The sequence below is a fragment of the Aphelocoma coerulescens genome (assembly GCF_041296385.1).
Source record: "Aphelocoma coerulescens isolate FSJ_1873_10779 chromosome Z unlocalized genomic scaffold, UR_Acoe_1.0 ChrZ, whole genome shotgun sequence".
Lineage (NCBI taxonomy): Eukaryota > Metazoa > Chordata > Aves > Passeriformes > Corvidae > Aphelocoma > Aphelocoma coerulescens.
In genome coordinates this window covers 48,563,040-48,577,940 of record NW_027184085.1, presented here as the reverse complement: position 1 = coordinate 48,577,940, position 14,901 = coordinate 48,563,040, and the positions used below count along the sequence as shown (strand labels likewise).

Below are 14,901 nucleotides of genomic sequence, written 5' to 3'. Positions count from 1 at the left end.
AAGTGAATACTGAGCCTGCAGTTCCACAGAACAGACAGCTTCATCTGCTAATTTCAGAAAATCTCATTATTTGTCATTTGGGATATGCCACTAGAAGACTTAACTGACTTCAGATTCAATTAACTTGTTTTTTAAGTAGTCGGCATTTTAACAAGGCTTCCAGACAACATGAGAAACTAAGCAGTCTCCAAAGAAAATTTGGAGGGGATTTCTGCATGATAGAATTCCTTGCTGCTTCTTGCACAAGAGATGGGATGGCTGAGTTAATGCACATCTTTTCATGAAGATGAAATATCTTCACCTTTCAATAAAAAATTAATTCCTCCCTAATGTTTTCCTGACTGTCAGCACACAAACAGAGACCATCAAATTATGCGATTATATGGTGATATTGTGCATCTTTATAGCTTTGGTAAGATCTGTTCTGGTGTAGCACATGCAGTCATAATGTTTTTTAAAAAGAAGTCTACTTAAAAATCCAAACATTAGACTAAAGACCAAAAGAAAGAAAAAACTGGTAAAATTGAGGAGCTCAATCTTTTTAACTGTTTAGAAGACAAAATCACAATCATGTAGCTACAGAAAGACCTGAAATCCATTGAAAGATGCACAATAGCAAATCCTGGTTAAGTATTAAACATGAAAAATTTTAATTTAAAAAATCACTAAGTTCACATGCAGCCACGTGAACCCAGCAAATATTTCTCTTTACATTCAACCTTTTCCTTTATTTCACAATACTAAACAAGTTATAAGTTGAAGGAAAGACTAAGTAGAGATACAACTAGTATTTGGTTACCTAAAATCCTATGCTAGATGATCTAATGATCCACACATGGTTAAGAGGCAAAATAATCCATACATAATGTCAGCATTCATCAGCACTGAAATATCCTGCATGAAAAGGGATGTCTAGGTATTGCATATTAATGGATTATTGATAACATTCACATGGACATAAGGTCCTTTAGAATACCTGGGCAGCCAGCTTAAGCTGTGTGACAAATCAGAGAAAAAAAAACAAACAAGGAAAACCCTGCATATTTAGCACCATCAGTATTGGATTTCCATACATAGTTCTTTAGTTTCTGCAAAGCCAAATTAAAGTTTAGGGTAAGTTTCTTTTTAGTAAAATAAGTAAACTCCCAATTTCAGAAAATAACAGTTCACCGAGTTCATGTGATCAACCAAATGACTTCCCGATTTATTGAAAAGGTCAACTAATTAAATATAATGTGTTTAATGCATTCAATTTTTATCTCTTTCTTTTCCCTTTAGTTATTTTAGGTTATTAAAAATGGTAACATTAAAAAAATCTCATTTTTTTGTCACAGCTGTTCATGTTCTTGGTTTGGTTAGTTCACTGTCATTTGCTTAGTGTTGGCTATAAAATTCAGTTTCTAGATATTTTTTAATGAGCATACCTAATTATACATGTAACTAAAATCCATAGTCAGAAGAGCTGCATTTACATTTCCAAATATCTGGGGAAGTTTTACCTGGAAGGGTAACAGAGTTTCTCTGCCTTGGTTGGGTTTCTAACACAGGGGGATGTATCACGTACTCATAGAGTTAACAAAACCTGCCAATACATAGTCAGCTTGTCAATCTGTCAACTTGTGTCTGTCAGTCTTAGCATTTTCTTCCTTGAGTGCAGACCTTGTGCAGAGAAGGACTGCTGGATCACTCTGATGGGCTGAGGACAAAGCATCAGGGCTTATTTTATTCTCTCTACTCCCTCCCAATTATTCTTATTTCTGTAGCTTTCCTTCGAGACAGACCTTTGTTGTGTACCAATAAATAAAGTTATGAAGTGGTTATCCCTGACATTTGCAAGTGGACAGAGGCTGATTTTATACAATGAAATAGAATTGCGTGAACTGTGCTGAGACACGTTAGCCCTTTTGTTCACAGTCTGTGAAGCTACCCATGATCTGAGAAACTGGCACTGGCAGAATTTATGAATACTTTGGGATGCCATTTTCTAAGAAAATGAGATTAAATATGTGTCAGGGAAGCAAGTAAGAGTCTGACAAATGAAAGAGAGACAGGATGAAAAGGCAGAAAAAGAGAAAAAAAGTCCTGATGACAAAGCATAACCGAGGGGAAAAAAAGGAAAAAAACCAAACCAAAACTAAAAAAGCCAACCCAATCACTAGATAACAATCTGAAATGGCTAAGAATTATGTGCAGACAGATATGCACCCTCAAGGAGTTCAACCATCAAGAAAGCCCTCTCAAAAGTGTCCACATCAAGGGCTAGCCTGTGTCTCATTCACACAGGGCCCAGTACCTTCATGTCCCCCAGGGGCACAGCAGCACCGAGGGTGAGGGAAGGCTGCAGATTCATCTGCTGAAACGCTGCAGACTGACTGTAATGTCAAAAGGTGACACTTGGCAGGTACAACCAAGGGAGGACTCAGCCCACAGCAGAACCCAAGAGCCTGCTGCTGCTTTGCAATACGCGTTATGAATGCACAGGCAAGGCCCTAAGTTAAGGTGCTTGAAATGTCTCTGCATATTGGAACAATACAGGGTAACATTCATGGTAAACAAACCTGTGCCACAGCAAGGAGGCAGGTGGCTAAACCATGGCTACAAATCACAAGCAGGTTGCTGAAATATCCATTATGCTGGGTGTCTCTCCTCCACTATCTCCTCACAGTGGCTATCTCACCTGTAACTGATTCATGGCACAAAAAGTAGATTCAGACCTTTGCGTTTCAGCTAGGGGTTCTCTGTGAACTGCTTCTGGCTCCCTTTCTGGATCACAGTCCTGGATTTTGCCCTTGCTGTTTCAGGTCCACTACCTCTTCTGAAGATCTGAAGAGTTTCACCATTGGCACACTTAATTACATTAGCATATGACAGTGAGCATGCCTATAATTTGTGGAAACTGATAAAGCTCTTTGGGTATTTCTTCTTCCTGGGATTCGTCCTTGCGTGTTTTTGAATCTCCTTCTGAGTACTGAGGATTTTTATATCACAGAGCCCAGGGAAGCACCAACTTTGAAGTCTTCTGAGTACCTCAGTCACATTTCAGCTGTAAATAATTGCCTTCCCATCAGTACTTATGTCTGTCTGGAGTTTTAGCCACAGAGGTCATATTTTGCAGTCAGAAAGCAAACATTACTTGTCTTACACTAATTTTCTTCTCTCTCTGGCAGGCAGAATCCTCCACAGAGCCTCTAGCAGACAATTGGGTAGGGAACAGGGGTGAAAGAATTCGGAAGGAATATATGGAGAACAGGATTTTTGGTAGAAAATCCATACATAAAAAAGAGTTGATCACATACAGTGCTTATGTAGATCTTTTCATCCTATACAAACTCAGACAATGCTTGTGTGCCAAACTAGAGTCCCTCATCAGAACACGCAAAACCACCACATTCTTTCCTGGAGACTTCTTCACTTTAATTACCAGAAGCCTGGTGATGGTGGACCTGTTAATAAGCAGGAAGCACTGCTGACCATTTCATCATATGTTACTGCACCATTTTTTTTGGTTGTGTTGTCTGCGGGTTTCTTTGCAAGCTATCCTCTATTGTCTTATACTGGGCTTATAAATTTTGAGGGTTCAGGGGCTAGTAAGGCCTTTTCATATCGTGGACTCCTCAAGTAGCCAGTAAATCACAAATAACCAATGTTATTGAATAAGGCATGTGAAACAATGACATTCCCTCTCTGAATTGGCTTTCTAGACTGAAAAAAATAGTTAATCTGTATTTAGTGTAATTATTGTCATTCTTTATACAACGTTTGCAGAGCTTTACAGAGGCAAACTCACAGTCTGTGATAAGACATCTACTACTAAATACCAGGAACTCGATTTTCAGTGTATGTTTGATTTTAATCTGTTTTCATGCCACTTTCTAAATCAAAATCAGATCCAGAGCTCTTTTTTTTTTTTTTTTGCAAAGTTCATTTATTTTAGCAGCTAGAGAATGTAATTTCTTAAAAATGGTAGAAGAGTTCAGTCCCCTCTATTCCCACCTGCTACACATTCAAAAGATTCCATTTTTTTTCCACAATTCCCTCTATAGAGAATGTTATATTGATACTCTTTGCCAGTGGTGTAGTCAAAATATGTATTTAAATAGAGATAATAAAGTAAAAGCACATAGGAAGTTTGAGTTAATGATTTTTTTTCTCTCTTTAAATGAGGTATTTTATGACTCAAAGCTCTTTGTTGAAAGTCTACATTAGCTAGTTAACTAGCAGTGGAATTCTTGTGGGGACCAAAACACAACACTAAATTAATTTTTTGTTTTCCTTCCAAACTGTAAATGTTTTTTTTTAATTTGTCATCAAGGTGACACTCTTTTTCCCTATAGTCAACCTTTGCTTTTTAATCCTAGAATCTTAAAGAGGGTTTCACTTTTGGCTGCTATTAATACTGTCTGTATTTCAGAACCAGACAGGATCTCTCCAGAGGGAGTTAAATCCAAACTCTTGTGGATGTTACAGGAGCTGGCAAACCTCACAACCTCCAGGACCTGTGTGTCTGTTTGTCAAAAATTTGCATGTAATTTGTTATATTTTTTTACACTTTCACCACATATTGTTCCTTAGACAAATAACAATGAACCAGCTGCTCTCAGCTTATAGCTCTATATAAACAAATAAAAAAGGCAGACACTATTAAAAGTATTAAGTTTATTCAGCTCTCTTATATTTTTACCAATATTTCATCATTTGCTACAATCCTGAAAAATGAATGTGCATTTCAAACTCTTTTAAGGAAACAAGCAAGCAAAAACAGGCCACAAAAAGGGCAAAATACTTTGATTTTTAAACTGATACTAAATCTTTTGTGTCAGGTCAGCTCAATACTGAGATACCTATGGCGATGGTGTCACAGTGTCTGATGAGACCTGCATTTTTGTTTGATTATGTTGATCGCTGTGAGCCACACACTTCTGCTTCCCATTTTGCATTCTGGGGCTTGTCCAGAGGAGAGCTTGCAAACCCCAGAGGAGACACAGTTCATACAGGAAATTTGGGACCTGCAAAATGTCAGCACATCAGGCTGACTACCTGACAACAGCTTTCAAGGAGACACTGCAGCACTGCAGTAAAACACAGCTTAGTGCTGAACTGCTTCAGAGTAGAATTTTTTGGATAAGGAAAACTTGCAACCTTTTTCAAAACTCACAATTAAGTAGTTAAATATTCAATCAATGTTTTCCTGATGCAAAAATATTCTATTCCTGATAAAGTAAAACCTTTTAGATAACACAATAAGAAATTATGTTAGGAGGTAAAGATATTAAAGGCTAGGACAGAAAAATAAGCAAAACATCATGTTTGGGGTGAGAGAGAAGATATGCTTTTCAGTAAATGTGACAGATTTCAGTAAATGTGACTTGCAAGTGAAGACTAAGTTTACAAAATCTTCTGGGATGACATCACAGCTCAAACATCCTGGCAGTTCAGTTGGATGGAGGTGTCATCAAAGCTCCTACTTCAAATCCTCCAGCAGTTTCCTGCACACCCTCTGAACTGGGAGCAGAGAAGGAGGACAGGTAAATTTCCCCCATTTTCTTTTGGATAACAGGCACTGCCAGACATATCCAGCTCAGGCAATATCTGCCTCCCATAATGACTCTCTGGTGGCAATGCACAAGACGTGGAATTTTACTTCTGGAGAGGGTGTTCCCCTTGTACACAGCTGGGCAGAGCACAGTTTTCTTTTTATGTATTTATTCTTACTTATTTTGTGCTTTACATCTTCTTTGTGTCATGGCTCAATCTGCCTGCATCAGGCATGAAGGGTCAGACTGAAGAAGCAGTAATCCACACAGCTGTCTGCACAGGCAGATGTGGCAGGGGGAACATGCAGCAGGCAGGTGTGCATATTCCATTAAACCCACGGTTTTCATCAATTATTCTCTCATGCAGCTCTGGGTAGTAAACTTAGAACCAGCAAACGAGTGGCAAACCTAGGGGAATCAAATTGTCACTGGCTGAATTCCCAGCATGGTTTGAAGAAAAGGATGAAAACTAAAAACACTCAACAAAAGGAAAAGCATAACATTTCCTATAATATTAGACAATGAAATTTTACATATCCAGTTCAGCACTTCATCTAATGTAGATCAGTGACTACACTGACTTTAGCAGAACTGCAGTATTTTGTAAGTGTAGTTGACTGTGATGTACAACCTCCTAAATAGGGAGGTTGTAGTAGCTGAACTTTGTGGCAGTTTTTACTTTATTTCTTTCACCATTAAATTTTTGTTTCTCTTTGTACAGGGTTTTGCTTTAAACAACCTTTTTTTTTACATTTAGAATCCATAGACACTAAGATAATGTCATTAAGCAGAATACAGAGATCTCCCACCGCTCAGTTCCCTGGTCTCTGAAACAGCACACACAAGTCTGGCAGATATTGCCAGTGTCTTTGCATCTTTTTTATATACTCTCCATTCAAATAACAACAAAAATAAATTGCCCCACATATCCAAAATTATGCCAGGGTGGAAAAGGACCAGGAGGAGAGACAGGAAAAGTCAAGTGGTTAGAAAAAGTAATGAAAATGCAACCAAGGGGTTTTGAGTTTCATAACAGAATAAGGCTCATAGCTATTCCTCTTCCTGGGAATGCTGGATATTGAACATCTAATTATCTTAAAGTGTACATATGGCAGTGCAGTATGCAATGCTCAATTTTCTGATTATCCCAAAATGGTTTCGTAAATTAAAAAAAATTAAACTGATTGTTTTGCTTAATAACAAGGCTGGTACGCAGATGAGTTCTTTAATGAACTACATTATTTCTTTGTTCAAGTTCAATTTCGCAAAGTGTTTTTTAAAATAAGTCCCACAGTGAGACTGATTTGGATTGTGTATACATGTCCAGTGAATAAAAGGATCCAAAAAACTTGTGTGAACTAAAAGATGGCAGAACAGGCTTTCTGTGCTTATTTGCTTTAATAATTTTGTTGTTCATCAGTCTCTCCCATTATTTTCAATATCTGACCATAAACATAAAATGTGAAGACTTTCTGACATATCTTTTTGGTAAAAAAAAAAAAAAAAAAAAAAACATTTCGAGTAATTCTTTCAGGTTTCGTAAAGTTTTTGCTGTTGTATTACTATGCTGCAGTAGTAGCAGCCAGACAAATCTGAATTTTAGGATTTTCTAAAACATGTCCTATGTGTTCATACCTTATGGATATAACTGCAGTTCTTTGTTAATATATTTTCTTTCTTGCTTCTTCTTATCTAGAAATCGGTTGTCCATGATAGGGAAATTTCTCCCAATATTACCTCCTCCAACTTTGACTACATACAAGAAAAAAAGTAACTTTTATTTTACCAAGGGGAAAAATTGACTTGCGTCAAGCTAATATGAATGTTCACCTCCATCGTTAAAAAAGAAACTTTGATCTAAGTGTATTCAGACAACTGAATTTAAAATAAGATTACAGACTGAGACATTTAAAATAAGGAAATAGATATTCTGCTCTTAAAATAAGGAGGGCTATTTTAAAGGGAAAAAAAGAAGGGGAAAGGGGATCTCATTAATTTCTGGTGTTTTAAAAATATTTTCATTTTCCTGTCTTGTTAAAAAGGATTCATCAAATACTGTACAGATTTGACAATCCTTAAGTTAGATTTTTCTAATTAAAGAGATTGTTCAAGAAAAAAAATTGTTTGTTCCTCTGCTAGTGAGGCAATCCTGCTTCCTATTGAGCAGTGTGGGTGTTGCTTTAGGTTTTAATGAGCTTTGGGTCAGGGTCTCAGATTACAAATTCGTTACAGCAAGGAATACCCCATGCCTTCTCTTTTCACCTATATGGACTCATGATAGTAATTTCTTTATAAAATAGTTGTCTTACTGGAAAAAATACCACTGCAGCTCACTCTTTGAACAAAAAAAGTCTTCACTGAAAATCATTAAGTTTAGGATATTTCCCTCAGCATCATTGCTGGGTTAGGTCTGACAAGCACAGTATCTGCAATAATACAGCTACAGCTCTCAGGTAGTGATGACTTTCCTCATATAAAACTGTTTATGAGGAGAAAACATATAGAAGACAGACTTCTGCTGTCTCATGAGATGATCTCAGGTGAAAAAAATTTTAAACAGTAAAATAAAGCCACTCTAGATAAGCTGGGCCACTTCACTTATGCCATGAGAAAATGAACTCACTTGTGAAGCTTGGATCCCCCCACACCATGTCCCCAGTAGCGATTTGCAAAACTTTTTCCAGCCTCTGACAGAACGAGTGGAGCAGTCCAAAGTTATATGCTTTTGCTGCACCTCCCTAAATACTAACACGCAAAACATTGTTTGTTTAGCAATATTTTGCTCTGCTTTCTGCTGTCTGTGTGTTCTAAGCTGGTATTAGTGCCTGATGGTAATTTTTCCAAGCTATGTTGACTAAATGAGTAAAATGGTAATGGAGTGTAAAGCCCCTTGTGCACAGGGTAGGCTATTCAAGCCCTGATGGAGAAAGCTTATGTCCCTATTTGAGAGCTCAGCAGTATGCTCAGACAAAATAAAAGAAGACTTTGGGAGGAATGAATGAACCCAACAAAGTTGTGAAGAGGTGCTTTTTTCCTACCTCTGTATGCTTACTGAAAAAAAAAAAAAGCGAGATATTTCTGATAGGAACCATAGGCATAAAATATAAGATTGATTTCACTGAAAGTCCACTGAGAATTTTGCTGAACAAGAGGCTCACAGATGAAGCGGCAGGAATCTTTATAATACAGCCTCAGAGCTCATGCTGCTAAGAGCTCACTGGCTCCGAGGAGTAAAGGAGTGCATGTAATGAATACAGACTGACCTTCTGATGCAGGATCCTGCACAATTTTTTGCTAACATTTCTGTCTAAGAGAAAAAAATCATTTAGTGTGACTACTTACTGCTTAATGTTATATAAAGAAGAGCCGGTTCCTAAAACAAAACTTTTTCTCCATGGAAAGTAGTGTGACAGTGCAATAAATGGCTTCTTATTAAGAGGAGCTCAAACAGCTTCAGTTTCTGAGGCCTGAACAAAATTTTCAAGACCAGAAATCCCTTGTAATTTTACCCTCACTTTCTTTATTCTGCAGTCTCAGGTGCCAGGTATGGACATGTAGAGAAGTATTTTATTCACACCGATCCTCAGAATGCTATAATTCACAGTATGCACAGCCTGAGAAGTAGGCTCTGAAATGGAAGAAGGCTGCTGATATCATGAGGAAATAAGGAGGCTGGTGTAATTTCTCTTCTGCATAGAAAAGTAAGTTTCAGAACCAGTAAGTGACAAAACCCCAGCTTCAACGATGTTCCCCATAACCCCTCAGAGAGCCACAGAAATGAAAGCAGAGCAGTCAGTCCCTGAAATTTAGATAGGTGGGCTACAGCACCAAAAGCAAGTGTCATTATATGCAGTACTAGAATATTTTTCAGCAGTGTCCTGAGATGCTATAGAGCAGCAAATGGGCAGCCATGTTCAAGCACCTTACTACCAATTATTACCATAATTAGGAAAGTCATCTTTCAACCTACTTTCCAAAGTAAATGAGACTTATTTGACTGAGTAGCTTGTTCCAGTTTTCACCCTTTCTTTCCCCTTCCTCTGAAAGTTTCAATCTCACTGGTGAATTTCAATCCATTTGATAGAGAGGGGCAGACCACAAAGAAAACATTGCAAGTTTCTGGCAAATGAAGGAAAATATTCAGGTGAATATTTTCAACAGAAGGTTGACAGTGGTATCATGTGTTCACATATATTACCTAGCTGGAACCTATAAGGTGGGAAATGATGCTCTGAAAAATCTCAGATTACTGTAGAAATAGGAAATTTTTTGTCTTTTGTGTTGGGCTGGATTGTGGGTTTTTTTCCTCTAGTGAAGAGGTATCTTATTGGTAAAACTGATAAAATAAATTTTAGAATGGTTTTGTTTTCCTGGATGTCTTGAACCAGATTATAATAATTACTGTCACTGATTCTTGCTGTTGCTTGCTAAAGATTGTCTCCCAAACTCACTCTTGCCCCTTCAAAAGCTGAAAGCTGTAATACACAGTTATTCTTCTCTTGGGCCTCTCTCTGTATGCAATTAAAAATTAATTAGGTTCTTATGTGAAGACAGATGGAAATGTAAACACAATATTCCAATTAACAGAAGGGAGGTCTTTCAGAAAAAGTGCCAGGGAATTCATTCACTTCATCCATTTGGCTGCATTCAAGCACAGAGTGCAATTTCCAGTTCAAAGGGCCTTTATTTTTTATCGGCTAGACTGATCTGAAAATCATCTGTTGTTTTCTGATGCTATAAAGCCCCACAAGCAGGTGTGGTCCTGTTCTTGACATCTTAGAAATAGGAGAGAAAAATAGTTAGAGTGTATATGAACATTCCAGTTATAAATATCTAAATGACAGTAAAGTAGAAAGTTTAATCAATAGTTAAGTATATCTAAAAGGAAAGTAAGCAGAAACAACAGGAAACATAAGTAAATATTTCATTCACAAAAAAAGAAAGTTTCCTCTTAGACATACTGTCAGCTTTTACTTCACAAAATAATAAAGTATGAAAATATCAATATTTTCAATCACATGTATCTATATATATGATATATTTCTGACTGAAGCAAAGGTCAGCAAGCATTTAAAACCTCCTGTAAGACAGCACACTGTTTATGATTCGTCAGTTAATTCATCCATCATGCTTTATTTATGCCTATAATAGTTAATAATAACTATGACGGTTATGTAGGAATCAGTACTAAAAGCAAGCTGCTGGGAGACAACATCAGCAAGGGAATCAAATCAAGCAACCACTGAAAGGAAGACACTCCAAAAGATACAACTTCCAGAAGGCAGGACAAATCATACTCCCTTCTCTGAAATTTGGTCAGTGGCCAATTGAGTTTTAAACTGTGTGCATATACGTATATGCAGAATCACTGTAATTTCTTTAATTTGTACACAATTTTTTTAATTTTAAGCCCCTTCAATATCCCCACCTACTTCCTTTCAGTCGTGAACCTTTCTTCCCTACTGCCCCCTTCAAAATCCTTCTTTTTCTTGGTTGTGTCATTTCATTATTCCCCCGCTTACACAGATGCTGCAGTGCCCTACACCAGGATGCTTGTCTAGTCCCTCCAGTAGCTCTCCAGGGAAGCAGCCAGCCTTGTCCTCATTACTCTGCAGCCAGTGAGGTGGGACCTCTCTGCTGGATTCAGCACGGTGGCTTTGGTTTGCCATTTAGTCTGCAGTGACAAAGCAGACATCTACTTGAGAGGAATAGCGAGACAGCACCAACTGCAACCTTTCCATACACTATTATTTCTTTCCCTGTTTCTTGATCTTCCTTTTCACTTTGCTATACCTCTCTTTGATCTCCCAGATGCCTTCCATATAAATAGTCTGTCCATAATTATTTTTTATGTTTTGGTTACAGTTCTGCTACCTCCATACCTGAATTTGGTACTTCTGATACCAATACCTAGTTCACCCTGATCATATATGGCCCTGTTGACATGATTTGGCGCTGCTGCCCTGTAAGTTTTCACCCCCTGGAAGGTTCGCTCACTTACTTCTCTGAAATTTGACAATCAGTAACCACCTGCAAAACCTAGCCATCTCATAGCACTCTGGGTAACTTTTGTCAGCTTCTGACTGTTTTCATCACAGCCAGCAATTTTTCATCTCATGTCCTGTGGCATCTCATGTTCTGTTCAGTCATGTAGACCACAGGTCAGCACCTATCATTTTCTCACAATCCTAACAGCATACATAACCCTAAAGACAGATGTCTACCAATGCTTATCACTACAGATACAAATATATCACCACATCAAGGAAGAGAAACTAAAAGCATCCATCACTGAAGCCTGCACTTTGATGATCTGTTCATCTGACAGCACTGTGAACTGGCATGGTGTGCAGCAGAATCTAATCAACATCAAACTACTGGCCTTTTATTGCTCAGCAAAATGCAGAATCAGAAAGCTCCCTCAAGGTTTTTCAGAGCCTTTATATTTCCACAGACTTTTTTTTTTACCTTGGAGAAAAGTAGACATTCCTAGCTATTTCTGTCAAAGAACACCTGTATGAATGTTCTACCAGGTTACAGCACAGGGTTTACAAGTTTCTCTTCCATACAAATTCTGTGCTGGATTAATGTATAGGCCCATGTGTGGGCCTATAACATGCAGGAAGCCTGGGTGACTTCTTAGTGGTTGATTCCAGACAGCATTAAGTAGCTCAAAGGTCTAGCACAAGGTAGATAAAAATATTCTCCCATGGCTATATCCACTCAAATTTTTATACCCCAACACACTTCCATTTTCCTCTTTAATCCTTCATCTTGTCCAAATTAAGTGTTAATAGCACAAAAGAACAATTTAACATCACCTTAACAAGTACTCAAGATAGCTAGGAAGTGCAAAGATCCTTTCTCATACAGTCAAGAATTAAGTTTGCAGGAAAGCTGAGACTTGCTGCCTCTAATTGCTGCTACTAGGCATCCTGCCAGTTCTCTCACAGGAGGCTCTGCTGCATATTCTATATAGAGCAACAAGGAGGTGGAATGGGAAAAACCTGTTCTTATCCTGTGTTAGTTCCTCAGCTGGTACGGATCAACATAAAGCCACTGACACATGAGGATCAAGCTACCAGCCTTCCTGAACCTCTAAAAAGGTTGTTTTCTGTCATCTTCAAGTACTCCCAAGCAGCATGGCTCATGGGGAGAAGCTTATCTGACTTGCATTAAGAAAATTATTGAGGAGACTACTTAACATCTGTTTTGAGAGAGGATTCAATACTATGATGAGACTTGGGTTCCTCTCAAGAGTTTTCTTTGGTGAGCACAAGGATACTGATTGTTGGGAGTCTTTGATCCTGTGTTCAATTTGGCAAGTTTTTGCCTTGTCATGGTTCCAGCTTAAAGACCTGGGACCTGAGTAGGTTGCAGAAGAAATCAAGATGCAGTTAACACCAGCCCTTTTACATGTTATCTCCATTTCACAGATGATAAGCCATTGCAGAAAGATCATGAAACATACTGAGACATCTGAGAACAATGAGTTGAAGTACTACCTTAACTAAACCTGGAATTTATTCTTAAGTAGAATAACATAATTTGCCTTCCTAAAGGCAACCACTACTTCAGAAAAGCTGTTACCTGCTATCCTAAGGGTTCTTTCACCTTGGAGATCTCCAGTGATTTATTTTGTCTCTCATAATCTATCTCCATTAAAAGAGGGATCTGCTTGTTTGTTGTACCATCGATATGTCAAAGAAAGTGAATTTATGGTATAAGTGGCCTTATAAGTTCTAAATTATAGAGATTCTTTCTCTACTTGACTAATCAAAGAAGTGACCTCTTTTAGTCCAGCTCACAGCAAGTAATTCTACACTGTCCTATTTGTCTAATTCACTAGCACCCATCTTGGAACTAGAACAGAAGCTATGTTGCTACTGCAGGAAAATCAACAAATAAATTTAAAAGTGGTCCAGATTTTAAACCAGTCTGAATTGGGAATATGCCAGCCAGAATCAAGAGCTTGAAATCTATTGGCTGTGTTGGGCTATAAATTAATAATTTTAGAAACTGTGTCATAAACTATTACTATTTTGAAAGAATGTGGCACATGCAGAGTTATATGGAAGGCAGATGCAAAATTTGTTTCCAGCTCCTATGAGGTGTTTCACTGAGAGCCCCTCTCCCCTCTGTTTGAGAGGCAATCCTGTCTGGGATGTGTGCCATGTGGCAAAGCAGAACACACCCATTTTTTACATTGACAGTTTCTCAACTTCTACAAGCAGCAAATTAATCATGAGGATTTAATTGGGTTTGGCCATACGACTACGAGGATAGTTCTGGCCCCAGCAATAAAGAAGTGGCAGACCAATTCATTAGATACACTGCTGGTATTTCAGTCACAATTTAAGTAAATGTTGAGCTTGGTATCTTCCTTTTCTTATTATACCAACAGCCATTTCTGTCAGCAGTATCCCAGGGTACCTACACGGAATTATGAGCTTCATTACTTCCTTCATTCACCATCACACAGTGGGAAACTTGTATTGGGCATAATCTACACTAAATTCTGCCACTCAGAAGAACAGTTGTACTCACATTAATAATTTGATTATGTATATATATATATATATATGTGAATATACTTATGCGCAGTACTCCAGTCTAGTCTCCTAGAATGTTTTATGAAGGGCAGGCATTGGCATAGTTAGTGCTTATGGGGCTTATATGAGCTTTAGTGAACTTAGTGAAATTAGAAAAAGCATCTTTTGAGCAGAAAGGCTGAGAGGAAGTGAAGCAGGTGAGTTCCAGTGAGGTGCAGCACAGCACATCACCTGTTTACATCAAGCAATTACTGCTAATTTTATGCACCTGCAATGCTAAATGTATGCACCTGAGACCCAGGTGTTATTTAAGCCTGAGGAAGGAGCAGCACAGTTCATTGCCTAAGAGCAGAGGACAGCACTGTGATACATGGACTAGCATCAAATTATTTCCCCCTGCTACTGCCTCATTTCTCATGGTTGTGACTGAGACCCATGCTGTAAAGTGAGATCACAGCTATTTGTTGCTTCCTTGAACTGCAGGGGGCAGAATGTCTGGCCTGATTTGCACCACAAATGAAAAAAACAAGTGAATTGAGGAATAAATTTACTGTAGGTTGAAAAGAGAGAAAGTTACTCACACAAACTTTTTAGTTCATGGCACATCTTCTCCCTACGTATTTAACTACACACTAGACCTGTTGCCAGGCTCACTGTGTTTCTGCTTTTCAGCAGTGCATCCGGGGATGCTCCTCATTGGACCCCTGTGTGTTTGCTCTGTATGTCACATGGAATCTAGACACCTATGTGTGCTCTCCCAGAGGTGGTACCTGGTGCCTAGAGTCTCCAAGTGGAGCTGCTCCCAACCCCAGATC

At 38.3% G+C, this 14,901-nt stretch overlaps 1 long non-coding RNA gene across 1 annotated transcript; it reads right to left on the bottom strand.

Annotated features, from left to right (window-relative positions):
• Positions 1–4,731: 4,731 nt before the first annotated feature.
• Positions 4,732–12,467, bottom strand: LOC138103644 (uncharacterized). Its single transcript, XR_011147781.1, has 3 exons — positions 12,356–12,467; positions 7,170–7,286; positions 4,732–5,942 (listed from the first exon to the last, which is right to left on the bottom strand). It is a non-coding gene; the product is annotated as an uncharacterized lncRNA (long non-coding RNA).
• Positions 12,468–14,901: the final 2,434 nt, after the last annotated feature.